At 36.1% G+C, this 16,328-nt stretch overlaps 1 long non-coding RNA gene across 1 annotated transcript; it reads left to right on the top strand.

Moving 5' to 3' along the window:
* Nucleotides 1–2: 2 nt before the first annotated feature.
* Nucleotides 3–4,561, top strand: LOC145553095 (uncharacterized). The gene is made up of 2 exons (XR_014089296.1): nucleotides 3–302; nucleotides 4,511–4,561. It is a non-coding gene; the product is annotated as an uncharacterized LOC145553095 (long non-coding RNA).
* The last annotated feature ends 11,767 nt before the right edge of the window (nucleotides 4,562–16,328 follow it).

Below are 16,328 nucleotides of genomic sequence, written 5' to 3'. Positions count from 1 at the left end.
CCCTTTCATACTCGGCATTTCAATAACATATTTCTAAAGACTGCCAGGAATTTTTTTCGATCTATTTTTTTTGTAAGAATTCAGATGTCACGTTAGGAGTCTCCTTTTAGGACCACATGAGGATTAGATGAATGCTAGTATCGGTGGTGGTACACCAATGACATAACTTACTACATTTTTAGCAAAATGTTGCAAATTCCTGACGATACTAGCATGATGAGCAAATTTTTTGGAGGGATGCCTTGCTGCTGCAGACAGAATGTCCACGCACCTGGACATTTAACCCACATTCAAAACTGACAGTAAGTTCAATAATCATCAATATGTTTGTCAAGCTGTTAACTGTTGCCGGAAAAGTGATAAGTAAACAAATATGGTTTGAGCAATGTTTGCCAGCCCACCTGATTCAAAAGAAAACCAATCTTGGTATACATCTACATTATTTAGTACATTTTTATTTTTTTTTTGTAGCAACATCTCATACCGCTACAACACTTCACACCGGTGAGCCACAAACCTAGATGGTTTGATCCGACTGCTGATTAATCCGACAATCAGCAGTCGGATTAATCAGTTTAAAAAATACATTTTGTCCATAAACAGATAGTGAAGCTGCTAATATTATGCTTAGAATGACAGTTTGTTTAACTAAAACGGTAAAGAGCAACACTGCAACTCCTTGACTTAATATGGTTTTCAGTTTTCTGATAGCAATGTGCACAGACACAAAAAGCTACATCAAATAAACATTGTCCGTAACAGCAAAAAGGACTTTCAAGTGTAGTTTGTTTAACACACTGCATGACTCCATCACTCTGAGTTTTCCTGTTAACGTGAGAACAGCAGATCAGACTTATCTCTTGTTTGGGTACATGCTCATTAAGAATGACCTTCAGGGGTTGCTGCAGAAAAAATGTTACTAAAAAACATAAAGTTGCTTACTCAAGCCTTTTGACACACTGGCATACTTGGAAGCAGTAGATATAACTCATTTGTCAACTCTGAAAACAGTGAAGAAACATGAAGTGTTTCTCACAAATGTTCTGATCTCAAACTGACTAATAATGTGAAGCCATGGCTTTATTTACGTCTTACACTGTCTTGCCAAAATATTCGCCGCCGTGGAACTTTTTTCACATTTTGTTAGATTGGAACCAGAAATTTTAGTGCATTTTTTGAGGATTGAAGGCACAATTTTGAAAGAAAATGAAAACTATGCATGTTTTATTAACATGTTTCTTAAAATAAAAACATGAAAAGTGAGAAATACATGTGTATGAAATCCCTTCCTTTCTGACATCCCTAAATGCAGAGGTAACCTCGAGGCCATTTGTGTGTAGTCAGTGCAAATACAGCTGTTCTCTGACGGCCTTTACTAAATGAGCATCAATGTTTGAGATTCTAAAAATGACAAATGTTATTTATTCTGATTTCTGTGTTGGCTCCATATTGCATTCAGTACACTAGCGCCATCAGTTGATAACAACTGTTACAGCATTATAGAGTTAGCAACACAATGCAATCTAGGTTGGGCATTCAATCTAGTGCCAATGTGGCTTAAAAAGGATGCAATGAATAAATAAATATACATATATATTCTCTGAAAACACTCTTGATAAAAATTGATAAATAAAACAAAAATGAGATCTAAAAAGCACAAAAATTGTGAAAAAGACAAAGTTGGAAAGGAAAAGTAAAAGTACTTGATCAATGAAACTAACTCAAAGAATTTCATAAAAAAGAAATGTTCAGATTAATCTGAGGGAACAAAGTGGTGTAAAAAGAGAACTGGGCTCAGTGTTGTTTTGGCAAAGTCTAACTATCTTATAAACACAAAATAGCCTTTAGCCTTGCAGAAATGAATAGTTTTCAGCAGGCAGAAAAAAAAAATCCCATTAAACAAGAGTAAATGAAAGCCACCCCTGACATTCCTGATTACCAGACAAACTCCATCTCACAGCCATTGCTCTGCAACAAGTTACAATCCTTATAAAAACTTTACAGGTTGGTCGTAACAACACCAAAGGTAGTTGTGGAGAACACCTTAGGTAATCAGTAAAGTTTTTATTTCATGCAGGGCAGCTTGAGATTTATTATGGTGGTGGATGCAAACAGAACCAAAGAGTCCTGTTTAGTTTATCACATGGTGGTGGCAGGTGCTGGAGATCAGAACGATGAGCAAAACAATGTTCTTGTCAGATTCATGACTAAACCAACATAAATGATTGAAATAAAAGTGGGCGTGAGTCTGCTTTATGCCACAAGATGGCAGCAGAGTCTGTTCTGAGGTGGCAAAGAATCCGCTACCCATGTAATACAAACAGCAAAGTATGTCTGAAGAGAGCATGTTATCTCATGTTTAATTCCTAAACCTTTTACTGTGCAAACTTTCAGTTTTGGGTGACCTTGAAAATTATCTTGAGAGAGATTAATCATAAACTAACATCAAAGTGCTACATATTAAATTTGTCTTTGGAAAAAAAAAACACTTAAAACCTCAGAACCCCTCAGATAATCATTTTAATTGTTGTTATTTTTATTTTTGATTGGGGGTGGGGGGGTTGCATTTGGAGTTCATAGTTTCAAGACTAATTGGTGTCATGCAATGCATACATCCATATAGAAATCCTTGAAGAGAGCAAAAAAGTCTATTTTAATCTATAGAAAGAACATGTTTATGGATTAACAATTACTCAATGTTTATTATATAAACAATTTACATACATGGGTATTTACATATTTACTCAATTGTGCTTTAAATCATATTAATTGGGTCAAATGTAGTGAGTATCCTTTCTCAAGGTATTTGCAATTCTAACAGTTTGTTAGAATTTTGACCTGTTCCTCCACAACTGGATTCAGTGAGTCAAATTTGTAGACAACTTGCCAACACATACTTTAAACTCTGAACATGTATGGGACTGAGATCTGGTACTTTGTTGCTCTAAAGCCAATTTTTAAACTATTTGGCAATATTCTATGGTCATTGTCCATTTGGAAGACCCATTTGAGTCCAAACTTAAATTCCTGGCTGAGATCTTAAACTTGTATTGTCCAAAATATTTTATTATGATGTTATGTAATAGTATGTCCTGCAGCAATAGGATGCTACCACCCCCATACTTCACATCTAGGTGTTGTCAGGCTTCTTCCCTTGTCCTTCAGTTGTACCGATGCTAATTATGGCCAGACCTTTTTATTTACAAGCAGCAGCAGTCCACAGGACATATCTTCAAAATGTAAGGTCTTTGGCCCTGGGTGCATTATCAAACCGTAATCTGTCTGTTATGTTTATGGCTTCTTCATCACTTAGTGGCCTTTTAGCCCTGGTAGATAAAAGGCTCAACTGACTCTGAGCCCAGTTGCTTTGTTGCTAAAATGTTCTATAAAAATAAACATGACTTGACTTAATTGGCGACGTAAAAAGCCATGGCATTACCATCTGGACTGTAGCCAGTAGTGTAAGCTCAGTGTGTTTATTCTTCTGAATTTCACTAAAAGTAATGAAAAAATATTAAGAAATACATCGCTCTTATTTTTATGACCTAAAGAAGAATATCTTGGTAATACCGTCTGACCTAATACAGAAAATGCTTAGTCATTATGTTTGGGTTATGTGTGTTTTTCATGTGTGTGTTAATATGAACTGTGTGTGGTCAGTCAGTCTCTATCAACTGTGAAACATTAATGAAGGCAAAACTCCACAAGCACCTGGAGGCATAAACTGGATCAAACACTCTTGTAAACCCACGAGAGGCTTCCTTTGTATTTATACAATTGAATAAATACAAAGGAAAATAAATAAAAATGCTTCCTGCGTATGTCAGATAAAATCTATAAACGGTGAGAAACAGCAGACAAGACATTAAGCAGTGAATGATATATAAGAGCAACTGCAGTAATTTCTGACAAGAAACTATAAATGTGTAACCGGTTGAATGTCGGATCTTACAGTGATCCTTATTGCAGTCAAACATTAAACATGAACACACGTGTGGACAAACTGTGCTTGCTGACTTTCCATATGAGGTCAGTCAATTTTACCCTCTGTTGATTCTGAGCCTCACAGAGAGAACACTGCAGCTCATGTACATCATGAACTGAGGTTGTAAAGCTGTGCTATGGATTAATACATATAATGCTTAGCCTATCTGACATTCCACTGTTCTGTAACTTTAAGCTTTAAGGATTCAAATTAATACATCATTGGGATACTGGGCCAAATTGCTTTAATTATCATCAATTATATTTGTGGAACGTATACTTACCATTAACACACTTTCCTCCTAGTTGGAGACACAATAATTAATTGTGTAGATGAGAATGAGTTCATAACTACTGTAGAATGGTCACCATGACAAACTTTTTATATGAAACAAAACAACAAATATTTTGCATTTAACATCATTGCATAGCTCTTACCTTCGGCATAACGATTTATTGTGACTCCTGGCATCTCCTCTACTTCCCTTTTGTTCTTCATCAGGGTTTTTTTATTTTTTATTTTCAGTTCAAGCAAGAAGTGAGAGAGGTTATTTAAAAAGGAGATGAAAATTCAAAATTCTTCTCCTGTAAGAGCTGCAGCAGGAGTGGACTCCCAGACAGACATCCAGGTGAATGGGAACCGGGTCACTGCAAATGAGTAACACCTTAATGTTTTTCCTGCCAATCACCAGTGGTGGAGAAAGTACTCAAAAAATGTACTTAAGTAAAAGTACAAATACACAGACAAAAATGTACTTAAGTAAAAGTCAAAGTACCACATTAACATTTTACTTAAGTAAAAGTAAAAAAGTACTGGCTTTTAAAAATACTTAAGTATTAAAAGTAAAAGTACTTGCTGAATGCATTGCCTAATCACTAATATCATTAAGTGTCCCAATCGTATTTAATTTTAATACATCAGTAATGTGCCATTTTAATGAACAATGCCACAGATAAAGCATGTTTTTATTGCGTTTACTCTGTAACATAGTTTAGACTTAGATATGTGATTCTATCCATCATAATTTCAGGGATGGAAACATCTCGTCTCCTGTCCTAACATAACATGAACTTCACTTTTTTTGCCACATAATTTATTTTGAAAGAAATCCGACTAGCAGAGGAGGACATGGAACCAAGGAGCCTCGTAGCGAAGTTGTAGTCTAGACCACCGAACCCAAGACCAAATCAAAACCAGTACCCTATGCTACATGACAATAAAATTAAGTGCACCTATCAAAACTGCTTCTCAAATTGATCTGAAAGATTCACTTTCCCATAAAAACACGTAGATATTAAATACTTAGAGCTGAAATAAATTTAACCAGTATCAATTCAAACTCTTCTTCATTCTGTTTTGCTTTCATCTCTGTGCCACAATACACAGAGGTCTCCTGCCATCCCTAAAAAAATAACACCCTGGGCGGTTGCCCATATTGCCAATGTCAGAAATAATAATTGTCTGCACCATTAAACATAGCAATTAACAACACTCAACTATGAACACTGTCCAAGGCCCAATAAGCAAGAAGTAACCAAGCAGGAGGAGCACCGTGACTGTTCTCATCCTCCCTCCTGCTGCAACGTCTTCCACCATGACAGGTGACGAAAACAAAGAGCAATGAGCATGCTCTGTGTTGCTACGTTCTTGTTTTATTTATTCGCCAATTAAATATAAAGATATTTTAATGAAATAAAATAGCTACTGCAGTGTACGCAGAGCATTACAAGAACAAAGAATGGCTCTCAGTGAGGCTTCAGCACTATAGGACTTGGTCAAGATCCGTCCAGAAGAATCGGATCGTCCATGAATGTCATATTACTATATCGCACTTTAGTCACAGCGTTGTCCCATATATGCAACACCTCAGTCAACACCTCCACACAGTAATTCAGTGCATGAGTGACAACTTTTTTTCATCGCAGATGCAACATGTGTTTCAGTCAATACAGCTAGCTTTGCTAGCATCACGTCCACGGAGCTTACCTTTCTTTAAGCTTTCCTTCCAAGTGACGCTAAAAATTGGACGAAGTCCCACCGTCTGTGAAAGCGAAGCGCTGCTGATTTTACATGTCGCCATATCTTATGATTTATGCAACGCTATTATATTACTGACGCTCAGAGGAAACCACTGCGCATGTCTTGGAGCTCCGCGTGCGAGTAAAGGGGGAGCCGATGGGTGACAACAGACACTAAGTCACGTTATTGCTTGGATTTTACGGCGCCACCTTAAGTCCCTGAACTTCACATTTTAATGAAAAAAAACACAATGCGACTTGGATGTAACGAGTAACGCGACAGTTTTGTAGAAATGTAGTGAAGTAGAAAGTACAGATACTTACTGTAAAATGTAGTGGAGTAAAAGTAGAAAGTATCCATTATTAAATCTACTTAAGTAAAGTACAGATACACGAAAATTGTGCTTAAGTACAGTAACGAAGTACTTGTACTTCGTTACTTCCCACCACTGCCAATCACAGACGATCTGACTTTCACAGATTAAAGTAATAAAGACGTTTATGGTGGGTTTTGGGCAAAGCAGAATGATAGAGATGAAGGGGGTGCAGGAAAAAGGGAAGTAAACTATTTTTAGCACATGCTGACTGTCATTGATGTTTGATTTTATAGTTTTGTGTCTTGTTGACATGTTTCTGCATTTACTTATGAGTTCAACCTCTCTACTTTTTACATATTCTTTCTGATGGAGACCTCCTGTTTTTAATCAAATTAGTCACTTTAACAATAACTGCAATGCAAACAAATTTAGAGTACTTTCAATATTTTGAGTTAAATGCAGAACATTGTTGCAACATTGTTGTGCTTTTTTTTCATTTGTTTATGTTTACTTTTGTATTATATTGCCATGAGAGTTTTGACTTGTTAAAAAAAGCATCTAAAGATATTATTTCTCAAACAAGATCTTCCTTAAGATCCCTTATAAATATATATTTTTTAATTGTCTGTATAATTCATTTCTCTTTTGAATTTAATCAGAATTTTATTTGCATGACTTGTTTTTGTAAAGGATTTTGTGATTTTTACCAATGTAAGAAAATACAATATATTTGTTTCCTGACTTAAATACATGCTTTAAAACTAAAGCAAACACAAGTACAGTTCCTGAAAATCAGCACTTTTTCACAACTGGTATGAGCCACACCCAAAGACAATGAAATCTAAATTTAGAGCAATCGTCTACGTCTTTGTGTAATCTGTCACTGATTATGTCGGCTTTGAAAGACAAACACCACATGTTCAACGCACATGCTATACGTCTCCCTTTCCACTCCTGCTTTCTTGTGAAGGTTTGTGCAGAGATGTAGTTTATAGAGAACTTTATCTCACTGATGACTAATCTTTTTCTCAAACTCTATTTTAATTAGCCTTTTTAATATTCTCACTTCTACGTTAGAGTATAGAACCAGAGTTTTCCAGATGAGCCAAAAAAGTATTTGCTATAGCTCTGAGAAAGAATTACCCACCTAAATACTTTAGATCATTTACTTCATTTAATATCAAGGAATACTTGAGTAAATACAAACTAGAATTGTTAAAACTCGTCTTTTCTCTCATCATTTTGCAGAATATTTATGCAAAAGTCTCAGGAGTTAAGATGTTATTTTTGGCAAATGTAAGCGGTGCCTCTGTGTCTTCTTTGGCCAGCAGGAATTTTGGCTTTGGAATTCTTTTATGGATGATATATTTTCCCGGTCTCTTATTGTTCAGTCATGAGCACTAAACAATGACTTTCAGTAAATGTGTCCTCTATTCTAGAATGTCTGTAGATCAGGAAATTGTGCATGTACTTCTGAAAACTTTTCATGTACTTTATGTTGTTTAAACTGGTTCTATTTGAATGCAGCTCTGGCAATAGCATCTGTTTGACCTGAGCTTTGCAAAAATGCATGGTTAACCCACAGTCAATTAAAAATTAACATGGAGGAGGATTGCTTTTTAGCATATGAAATCCTTTATTTATATAGGAAAAATCTCTTGAGACTCATTGTCTCATTTATAAGAGCGATCTGTTACATACATCACAAAAACATGAAAAGGATAAAGTGATCTGTTAAACACTTCTAAAAATCAAGGTTGATGTGGATAGCTTTTTTCTCTTAAAATAGGGTTTTGGTATTTACTCGGGTTATTTATTTTATTGTTTTTTATTATTTGTTTGATGATGTGAAAACTGGGTTAAGGTTAGATTATCCAAAAAAAAAAAAAAGTAATGAAAGAAATCTGACGGGGTGCAAATATTTTCTCGATGATCTGTTTCCGTCCGTCCATCCATCAGATGCTTAACTTACATGTTGTAATTCCATTTGATGTGGAGAAGCGGTGACCGTACTTTGAGCTTTCCCCGATGAATGGGCTCATCATCGTATTTCTGAGAGTAAGCACAGCCTGCACACAGCAGGACCTCAGTTTAGCACTGACACCTGGCATCTCTTGACCTTCTTCAATGCTGTATCTTATAACATTCCACATGAGGGTTAAAATGAGGGTAGATCAGTGAATAGGAAAGTGAGGTTTCGGATCAGTTCTTTCTTTACCAAGTCAGACCGGAGCAGTGCCCACGTTACTGCGGATATGCCTTGATCCATCTATCAATTTCACACACCACATGTTCATTAATCTTGAAAAGAAACCAGGATACTCCTAGAGTCAAAGTCTAATGTGTCCCCTGAGAAAGAAATACACCCAAATATGGTTGAGATTCCTCCATGCCAGCTGCTTCTCACTTGGCTGAGCACCCTGAAGGACATGGGTTAAGATACAAGCAGAATCATTTTGTCAGCAAAATACAAATGCTTTTACACCAGACACCCTTTATTTTTGAGATCTTGTCCTTGAATGCTACAAACAGCAGTGACAAAGGTCAGCCCAGCAGGAGTCCATCCTGCTTTGGGAACAAGCTTGACTTTACTCAGACAATGTGCACACAGATCTAGTTTTGGTTTTCGAAGGACCTGATTGTCTACAAGAACGGTTTATTCATAAATAATAGAAAATGTCCATCTGATGAAAATTACTTGGATCACAAGTGAAGCAAGGGAATCTGAAATATCATCTCAATTTCACACCATTACTGTTGAATCATATTTGAAGAAAATTGCAATCCATATGTGATGTAGTTAAGGAATGCATCTCCGCAATCTATCTTTTCTTCTACATGACTTTGTTTTGGTTTACCTTTCTGGGGCCTCCCTTACTTTTTACTCAGTGTTGGCCTCTTTTTTTCTGTCAGGCATGGGTATTTAAAAACTGCTGTAGGAAGGCTTTTATTATATTTATTAAGCTCTAATTATCCACTTTGTCAATATTTTGTTAGTGAATCAGCAATCAGCAGTGGTTTAAAGTGCATCGCTTGAAGTGTTATGTACACAGCCAAAATGTCTTTTTAATGTGGCTGGTTTCAGCAGGATGAGGATTCTTTTAAACGAGGCAAACTGCTGCAAAGAGTTCATGCAGGTGCTTTGGGGTTAATGAGCAACAATTAGGTAATAAGTGACTCTGTGTTTTGGTGACCCTGCTGGAGATGTTACTTCTCTTTGTCTAGCAGTTAAGTCTGAACACGATAATAAACTACTTTGAGCCTGAGAGGTGAACCAGGAGCTTCAAAAACAGGGATAATAACTCAGATGGGGGGCTTATTTTCTGCTTGAGTGGACCTGAGGCACTCAGGCAGCACTAATAAGGGGTGAGGGAGGACTTGGATCAAGGTAGCTTAATGCTGCAGTGTACTGTTATGCTGCACAAGGGGCATATGAAATCTTGCCAGTTTTAGGATGATATTTATAAAACATCAACTTCTTTCACTGCGGCTCTTTCAGAAGCAGCTCCGAGACCAATCTTTCATCTCTACAGCAGTGTTAAAAATCTAATTAGCTTTACTGAGGAGGTCATTTCAGTTAGCTTCTTTTTTTTTTTCATGACAAAAGAAAAAAAAGTAGGAGAAAGAAGAAGCATATCTCATATCATTTTCTTTTTCAACATATGCTGCATGGCATACTCTTTAGTTTTATATTTCAAATGTCTGAAACTAAGGAATCAATACATAGTAATTGTCATGTCTTGACTTTATGTATCCCTGTAACTTAAAAACTAAAAATGTTCTAATAGTCTGAGAGAAACTTGAAGTATAATATATAATTTTTTGGCCTTTCATTTACTGTATATTAGAGTGTTGTTGCCATGACAGCAGAAAGAGGCAAGTTGTGAGAGTTATTTTAATAAACAAAACAAACAAACCCTGAATGTCTGAGCTCCTTTACAGAGAGAAGCATCAGAAGGATCGGAGAAGACAATGAATCACCATAAGTGCTCTTACAACAGTCATGTCAGTGACACTGATGTGGATGTTCTGAGAAACTAAGTGTGATGGATGTGTTTTAAAGACATTTTTACAGCTCACCAACAACATTAGGGGGCAGTATAACACTGGATCAGTTTCCTGCAACAACCATGCTGTACTTCCTCTTGTTCTTTGTATTTGTCACTGTTGGATTTTAAATGAAAAAGAGAAAACACAAGTAGAATAATAAAATGAAAACTTACATAAGCCTGCAAGCATGTTGTTGCAATCAGCAAAACATATATTTTTTGGACAAAGTCTCTGTGATGAACGTGATGAAAATGAAATGTGGTTATTGGGGAACTTTGCTTATTGGCAGGGACTGTGTATTCTTAGGTAATAGTTCTTTTCACATTTGTTTTTAATTTTTCACATTCCTAAACTAACAACCTTTTTTTTCAGTTTAACTAAAAGATCTTCCAAGAAATAACATTTACATAAAAATTCACTGCCTTTGCCAATGTAGCTTAGAATGAAGCTGTTTCCACTGATTGTACTTGAGATCTTTTTAGCGATTGAATTGAGTCCACCTGTGATGAATTCTGTTGATTGGACTTGATTTGGAAAGACACACACCTTTCTATAAAATGTTTCTCAGTTCATGAGAAACCCAATGCTCTGCTCTGATGAAACAAAGAACGACCTCTTTGGTGTGATTGCCAGGTGTTATGTATGGAGGAAACCAGGGCAGGGCTCATCATCTCCTGGAGAATAGTGGCAGCATCGTTGTATGGAAATGTTTTGCAGCAGGTAACTAGTCAGGACCATCCAGAGACATCCTGAATAAGAACCTGCTTCAAAGTGCTCTTGACCTCAGACTGAGGCAACGGTTCATTTGTCTGCAGGACAACAACCTGAGGCCCATGGACAAGATCTTAATAAAGGAGTGGCTTCAGAACCGTCCTGTGAATGTCAGAGTCCAGACTTGAATCTGACTCAACATCTCTGGAAAGATCTGAAAATGACTGACGGATGTCTGTAATCCCAGCATGACGGAGCTTGAGTTGAACTGTCTAAAGATGGGTGTGCTAGGCTTCTGTGGTGTTATTTATTTATTTAATAGTTATTTAACCAGGAAGTAAGTGCTGAGGTTAACAATTTCAATGCTCAAATTGACAATTTCTTCTTCAAGGGAGACCAGGCAATGATAGGTAGCAGCGTAGAACATTCAAAGAGACTAGAGGCTATAATTTCTGCAAGGGGTTTAGTAAAGTGTTTGGTAAAGGCTGTGAACTCTTATATGCAATTTTTTGGTTTACTATTTCTAATAAACATTTATTAGTTGGTCAGATATTGTTTGTCATTACTATCTTTATTCCAATTGTTTCTAATATATGTTTAAGGCTCTAGTTTTTTACTCATGTTGTGGAGGATAAGAGGTATTTTTTTTCAGGTCTCACTAGATCAAGTGAAATGCTGCCAATGGGCAGGTGTTGACTTGATCTGCATCTGGACCTAAATCTGCAGAAAAGTTGGTGGATATCTGCAGGAAAGAAGACAGACGGAGAGTCTTTTGCCCAGACCAAGACTTCTCTTCAGGCTAATTTGCTGCTTGGTCTAGTCTGAACAGCTTCAATGCAGCGATGGTGACTGAGTGAGGGCAAGTCTGGTATGAGAGTTGGATGTGAAATGACATCTCCATACACCGAACCCACCAGCCCGTTGCCTTCAGAATGTCTCATTTAGCAGCAGAGCAGAAATGCAGAGAGAAACGTTCTGAGACATTAGTGTTATGGGAATGGTACGAGGTTAACAGACTGAATCATCTGAGCTTTCAGGTCAACAGTAGTACTGGTTTTTGAAACTGTAAAAACATAAAAGCTCATGTTTTCTCTTGAATGTCTAGCTAATTTGAAACACTTTAGCTGCCAATTCATTTAATTTATGTTAATCAGGAACTTTTCCTTTGATTACTATTTTGCTAAAATATAAAAGGGTCCTTTTTACTCAGGCCATTCAGTTAATTGGACTTAGTACTACGTTCACTATCAAGCTGAAGTATAATACATTAAATGCGATGAGAATAAAATCTGACAGCATAAGGTCACTTATATAAACTATCTTTCTTCTTGTTAATACATACAGTATTAATGTGGTTTTACAGAAAGGGTTGAAGTGAAAGATGAAACTTCATAGTTTGCTCTGCAAGCTTCATTTATAAAATCCCATTTAAAATGATCAATGTATTCCAGGAGCATTTCCTCTATTCTAAACATGTTCTTTGAAATGTGCTCGTCAGAACGTCTGTCTGTTTATCTTACAGGAAAATCAGTTATTGGAACCATCATTAAAGACACCAAGGCTCATTACTTAGAAGTGCTGCAATGGGTGTTTATTTGGTTTTCAGTGAAGATCGTTGGACCAAATTGAGAAAACCTTGAAATAAACTCTAGTACTTCTATCAATCATAGCAGTGTCATTTTCAGGCAGATATTTCCTGAACTTGTGGCTGTGTTAACCATTGACATGCCAAGTCTTATTGGTTATCATAAATATGTTAGAAATTAAGTTTTTCTGATGATGCACATGTTGCTGTATGAATATTACATAACTCATGGAAATAGGATTTGTATCTTTTGATGTACACTGCTGATTTTTTTTCATCTGGATAGATCTTAGTAATTATCCTATTTCTCAAATTGCATCAAGCACACGGAGTTGGTCCTTCAGCTTACAGCTAAAAGATTATCTGCTAATAGGAAAATTACTCCATATAATGTTTAATCTCAAAGGTATGAGATTAAGAAAATGCTTCTAAAGCTATGCATATGTACAGAAATGATAAAAAAATGAGAAGGAAAACATGTCCAATCCAACTTTGTTTCCAAAATAGTTTTCACTCAGTCCTACTTGTGTGTTTTGCATCATTGTCCCATGCACAATCAAATTACATTTGAGCTTCAGGTCATGAATGAACGGCTAAACATTCTCATTTAGAAATATCTGATTCAGACTCCTGAATCAGCCTCACAGCCATCACCATCATACTGTCAACATTATGTTCTTTTTCTGAAATGCTCTGTAATCTATAATGTATACACACTTAAAAATCATCTACATTTTCTTCAAACAATTCTGACAATGAATTCAAAGGTTTCTAGCACAACTTCACCTTCTTCCAAGGTGCATGGAGAAGGACAAAGATATTGAAGTGAAGAATGCTTAAGCCGAACGTGTTCCTCTGTTAATAATGTTGGTTCTTCAGTGTACAAAGTGTTGCTGGAGTCTTCAGCTTAAGCAGTAAGCTGTGTTAAATGTCTTTATATCATCAGGGCATGAAGTGTTGTTGGGGGAGAGGCGAGGTAAATCCTGGACAGGCTGACAGTCCACCACATAGTTGGACTTCAATACTGAACCAAAAAAATGTGAACAGTCACAGTAAGGTCATGATTTATCAAGAGGGAGTAATATATGTTACACATTTGGAAATAAAATCTTATTTCCTTTATGAAAAGAAAATTGAAAACTGCTGTCTTATTAAAATTTGGGTAACACTTTATTTGAAGGGGTGTGCATAAGACTGACATGACACTGTCATAAACATGACATAACATCTGTCATGAACATATAGAAGTCTTTATGAACGTCTATGACAGTGGTCATGAAGTGTCATTCTGTAAATAATTACACTTTTAATGCAAAGTTGCTCTAAAAGGTGCATTAAAAGTTCATTAAAAATACCAACTTTGCATTAAATTATCATAATTTACAAAATCATGCAAAGTTGGTACTTTTAATGGACTTTTAATGCAACGTTTAGAGCAACTTTGCATTAAAAGTGTCATTATTTACCAAATGACACTTCATGATAACTGTCATAAAGATTCATAAAGACTTTTTTATGTTCATGACAAGTGTTAAGTCGTGTTTATGACAGTGTCATGTCAGTCTTATGCACACCCCTTCAAATAAAGTGTTACCAAAATTTGTTTTATTTTCAACATTTAAGTGTTAAAATCCTGACAAAACGTTAATAGGTGAATACTCTTTATTTTGCCATGTATCATCAGTTCCCATATTTTCTTTCTGACTTATTCTAATTACAACATATAGTGCAATATTTTACCTACTATTTCTACAATACTGTAATATTTTCCTGATTTCTTTCTTATTTTGGTATTCAAACTTGAAATCAGAAGTATTAAAATATGTCTCCTTTAAAGGCATTGCAGTGATGTGGATGAAGTATTAAGTTTGTTTAAAACTTTGACGTTTCAATTAAAATATAAACTCTTGTGTAACAGTGCTACATCCTCAACTCGGAGGCATATTTTAGCTTTTACAACTTTTTAAAGAAGTGTTGAAAAGCTTCAAACACTCCGGAGTCAGATTCTGAACTCAGACTCAGTGATGTTTGATGTTTTTCTACCTGCCCTCTTTAAATCACACAAACATTTTCAATCACATTAAAGCTGGTGACTGGCCAGGCTGCTCAGGTCAAACGCTTGGCTGTTTGCGAGGCACACATACCTGTGGTTAATAACTCCAACAAGTTCCAGTCTGGTTTTAGCAGCCCACAAAGCTGTATCCCAAAACCCTGTACTCCTCTTCAAATCCTTGTGGTCCAAAATGGTCTGGGTCTTGGGAGTCCATCCAAGGCGCTTTTTCAGTAGTGCATGTTTTATAGCTGCCGCAGAAGCCCCTCTATCTGCCCTTATAAAGGCATGTTGTAAGTGTTTTCCTTTTACAGGATGTTTCTCTTACTTGTCCTGATTAAGTTGCTAAGAACTCTTGATTCATTATTTTCTACCACAACCAATCAGGTCTGAATGAGATGTACATTTCCTAAAAATTGTCTCAACAGTCTTGAAATGTTGTTGTTTTTTTCTTTTTACTTTTGTATACTCACAGTTCTTCCATTATGAATAAATACTATCCTCTCCCAGCTGTTTTGGCTCTTCCTTTCACCTTGATGATTTCAATTTAACTGATTCAAAAAATTATAAACAATTGTGGCATGGTAATGTTAACAAATTTGCCTCTGTGTGCTATATACACCCCTTAATTCGAACAGATAATTGAAAAGACCCTGATGAGTCCCTAAAATTTTAAGGAAGTTAAATATTTCAGATTTTCACTGCAGACTTTGGGACTTTAATCAGCTTTAGTCAACTGAGATTTTACAATCCCTTCTTACTTTTATCTTGCAAATATCAAACAGATGCCTTACAAAGAATTATGATGGCCATGTAGTTTTGATTGTTGTACGAGATTTAAACCAGAGCTCTGATTGAAGATGACGTTTCAGAAATGTCAGAAAAGTTAAGGAGTTCAGAGCTTCGGGTTGGCTTATCTTTTGGTGTTGTCCTGTATTGTACTGTCTCTGGTAAAGACTTTATTTCAAAGGGAGCTGTGTCAAGGTTCTTCATGGTGGGTGGGGAGACCAACAGCAAATTGCAAAGTCTATGGTTGTATTTGGGCCAAAACTGCATGTTTATGTAAACCTGCTTAATTCTATGAATGTCAAAGCTTAACCAAGGCTGAACCTTGAAAACCGAGGGATCATTTTACAAAGCTGTTGTGATTGTGAGTTTTTTGGCTACTGTAGCGCTTATGATCCTAGCTTATCTAAGCAATATTGAGAAGATTAACTTGCTACACTCCATGTGCAAGGTTCTGATCTTTATCAATGAATGGAAACTATTCCCATGTTTACAGCTGAAACCAGGATGTTTCTGTTATACATATAAGGAAAAGTCAGTAGAGTCCTTATACTGTAGTTTATGTCAAAATTTATCTCCACAATACCTGCACAATGCAAAGCATTCTAATTTATGAATACCAAATACCTTAATATCAAGATATGTATGAGGTGATCAAGACAGATAGATATGACATGACTTTCATTTTGCACTGCAAAGCACTATTGAATTGCATTTAGATCTTTCACATTTCTCTCTCAAGTTAGATCAGATGATTTGAGGATTCTTTTTTTTTTTACCTTAACAATGCTTTTTCCATAATTGCCAAATCTTTTAGATGTCACAA

This window comes from Poecilia reticulata, chromosome 10 (genome assembly GCF_904066995.2).
Source record: "Poecilia reticulata chromosome 10, P_reticulata-male-v2, whole genome shotgun sequence".
NCBI lineage: Eukaryota > Metazoa > Chordata > Actinopteri > Cyprinodontiformes > Poeciliidae > Poecilia > Poecilia reticulata.
Note: the sequence above shows the minus strand (reverse complement) of the source record. Positions and strands in the feature narration are given on the sequence as shown.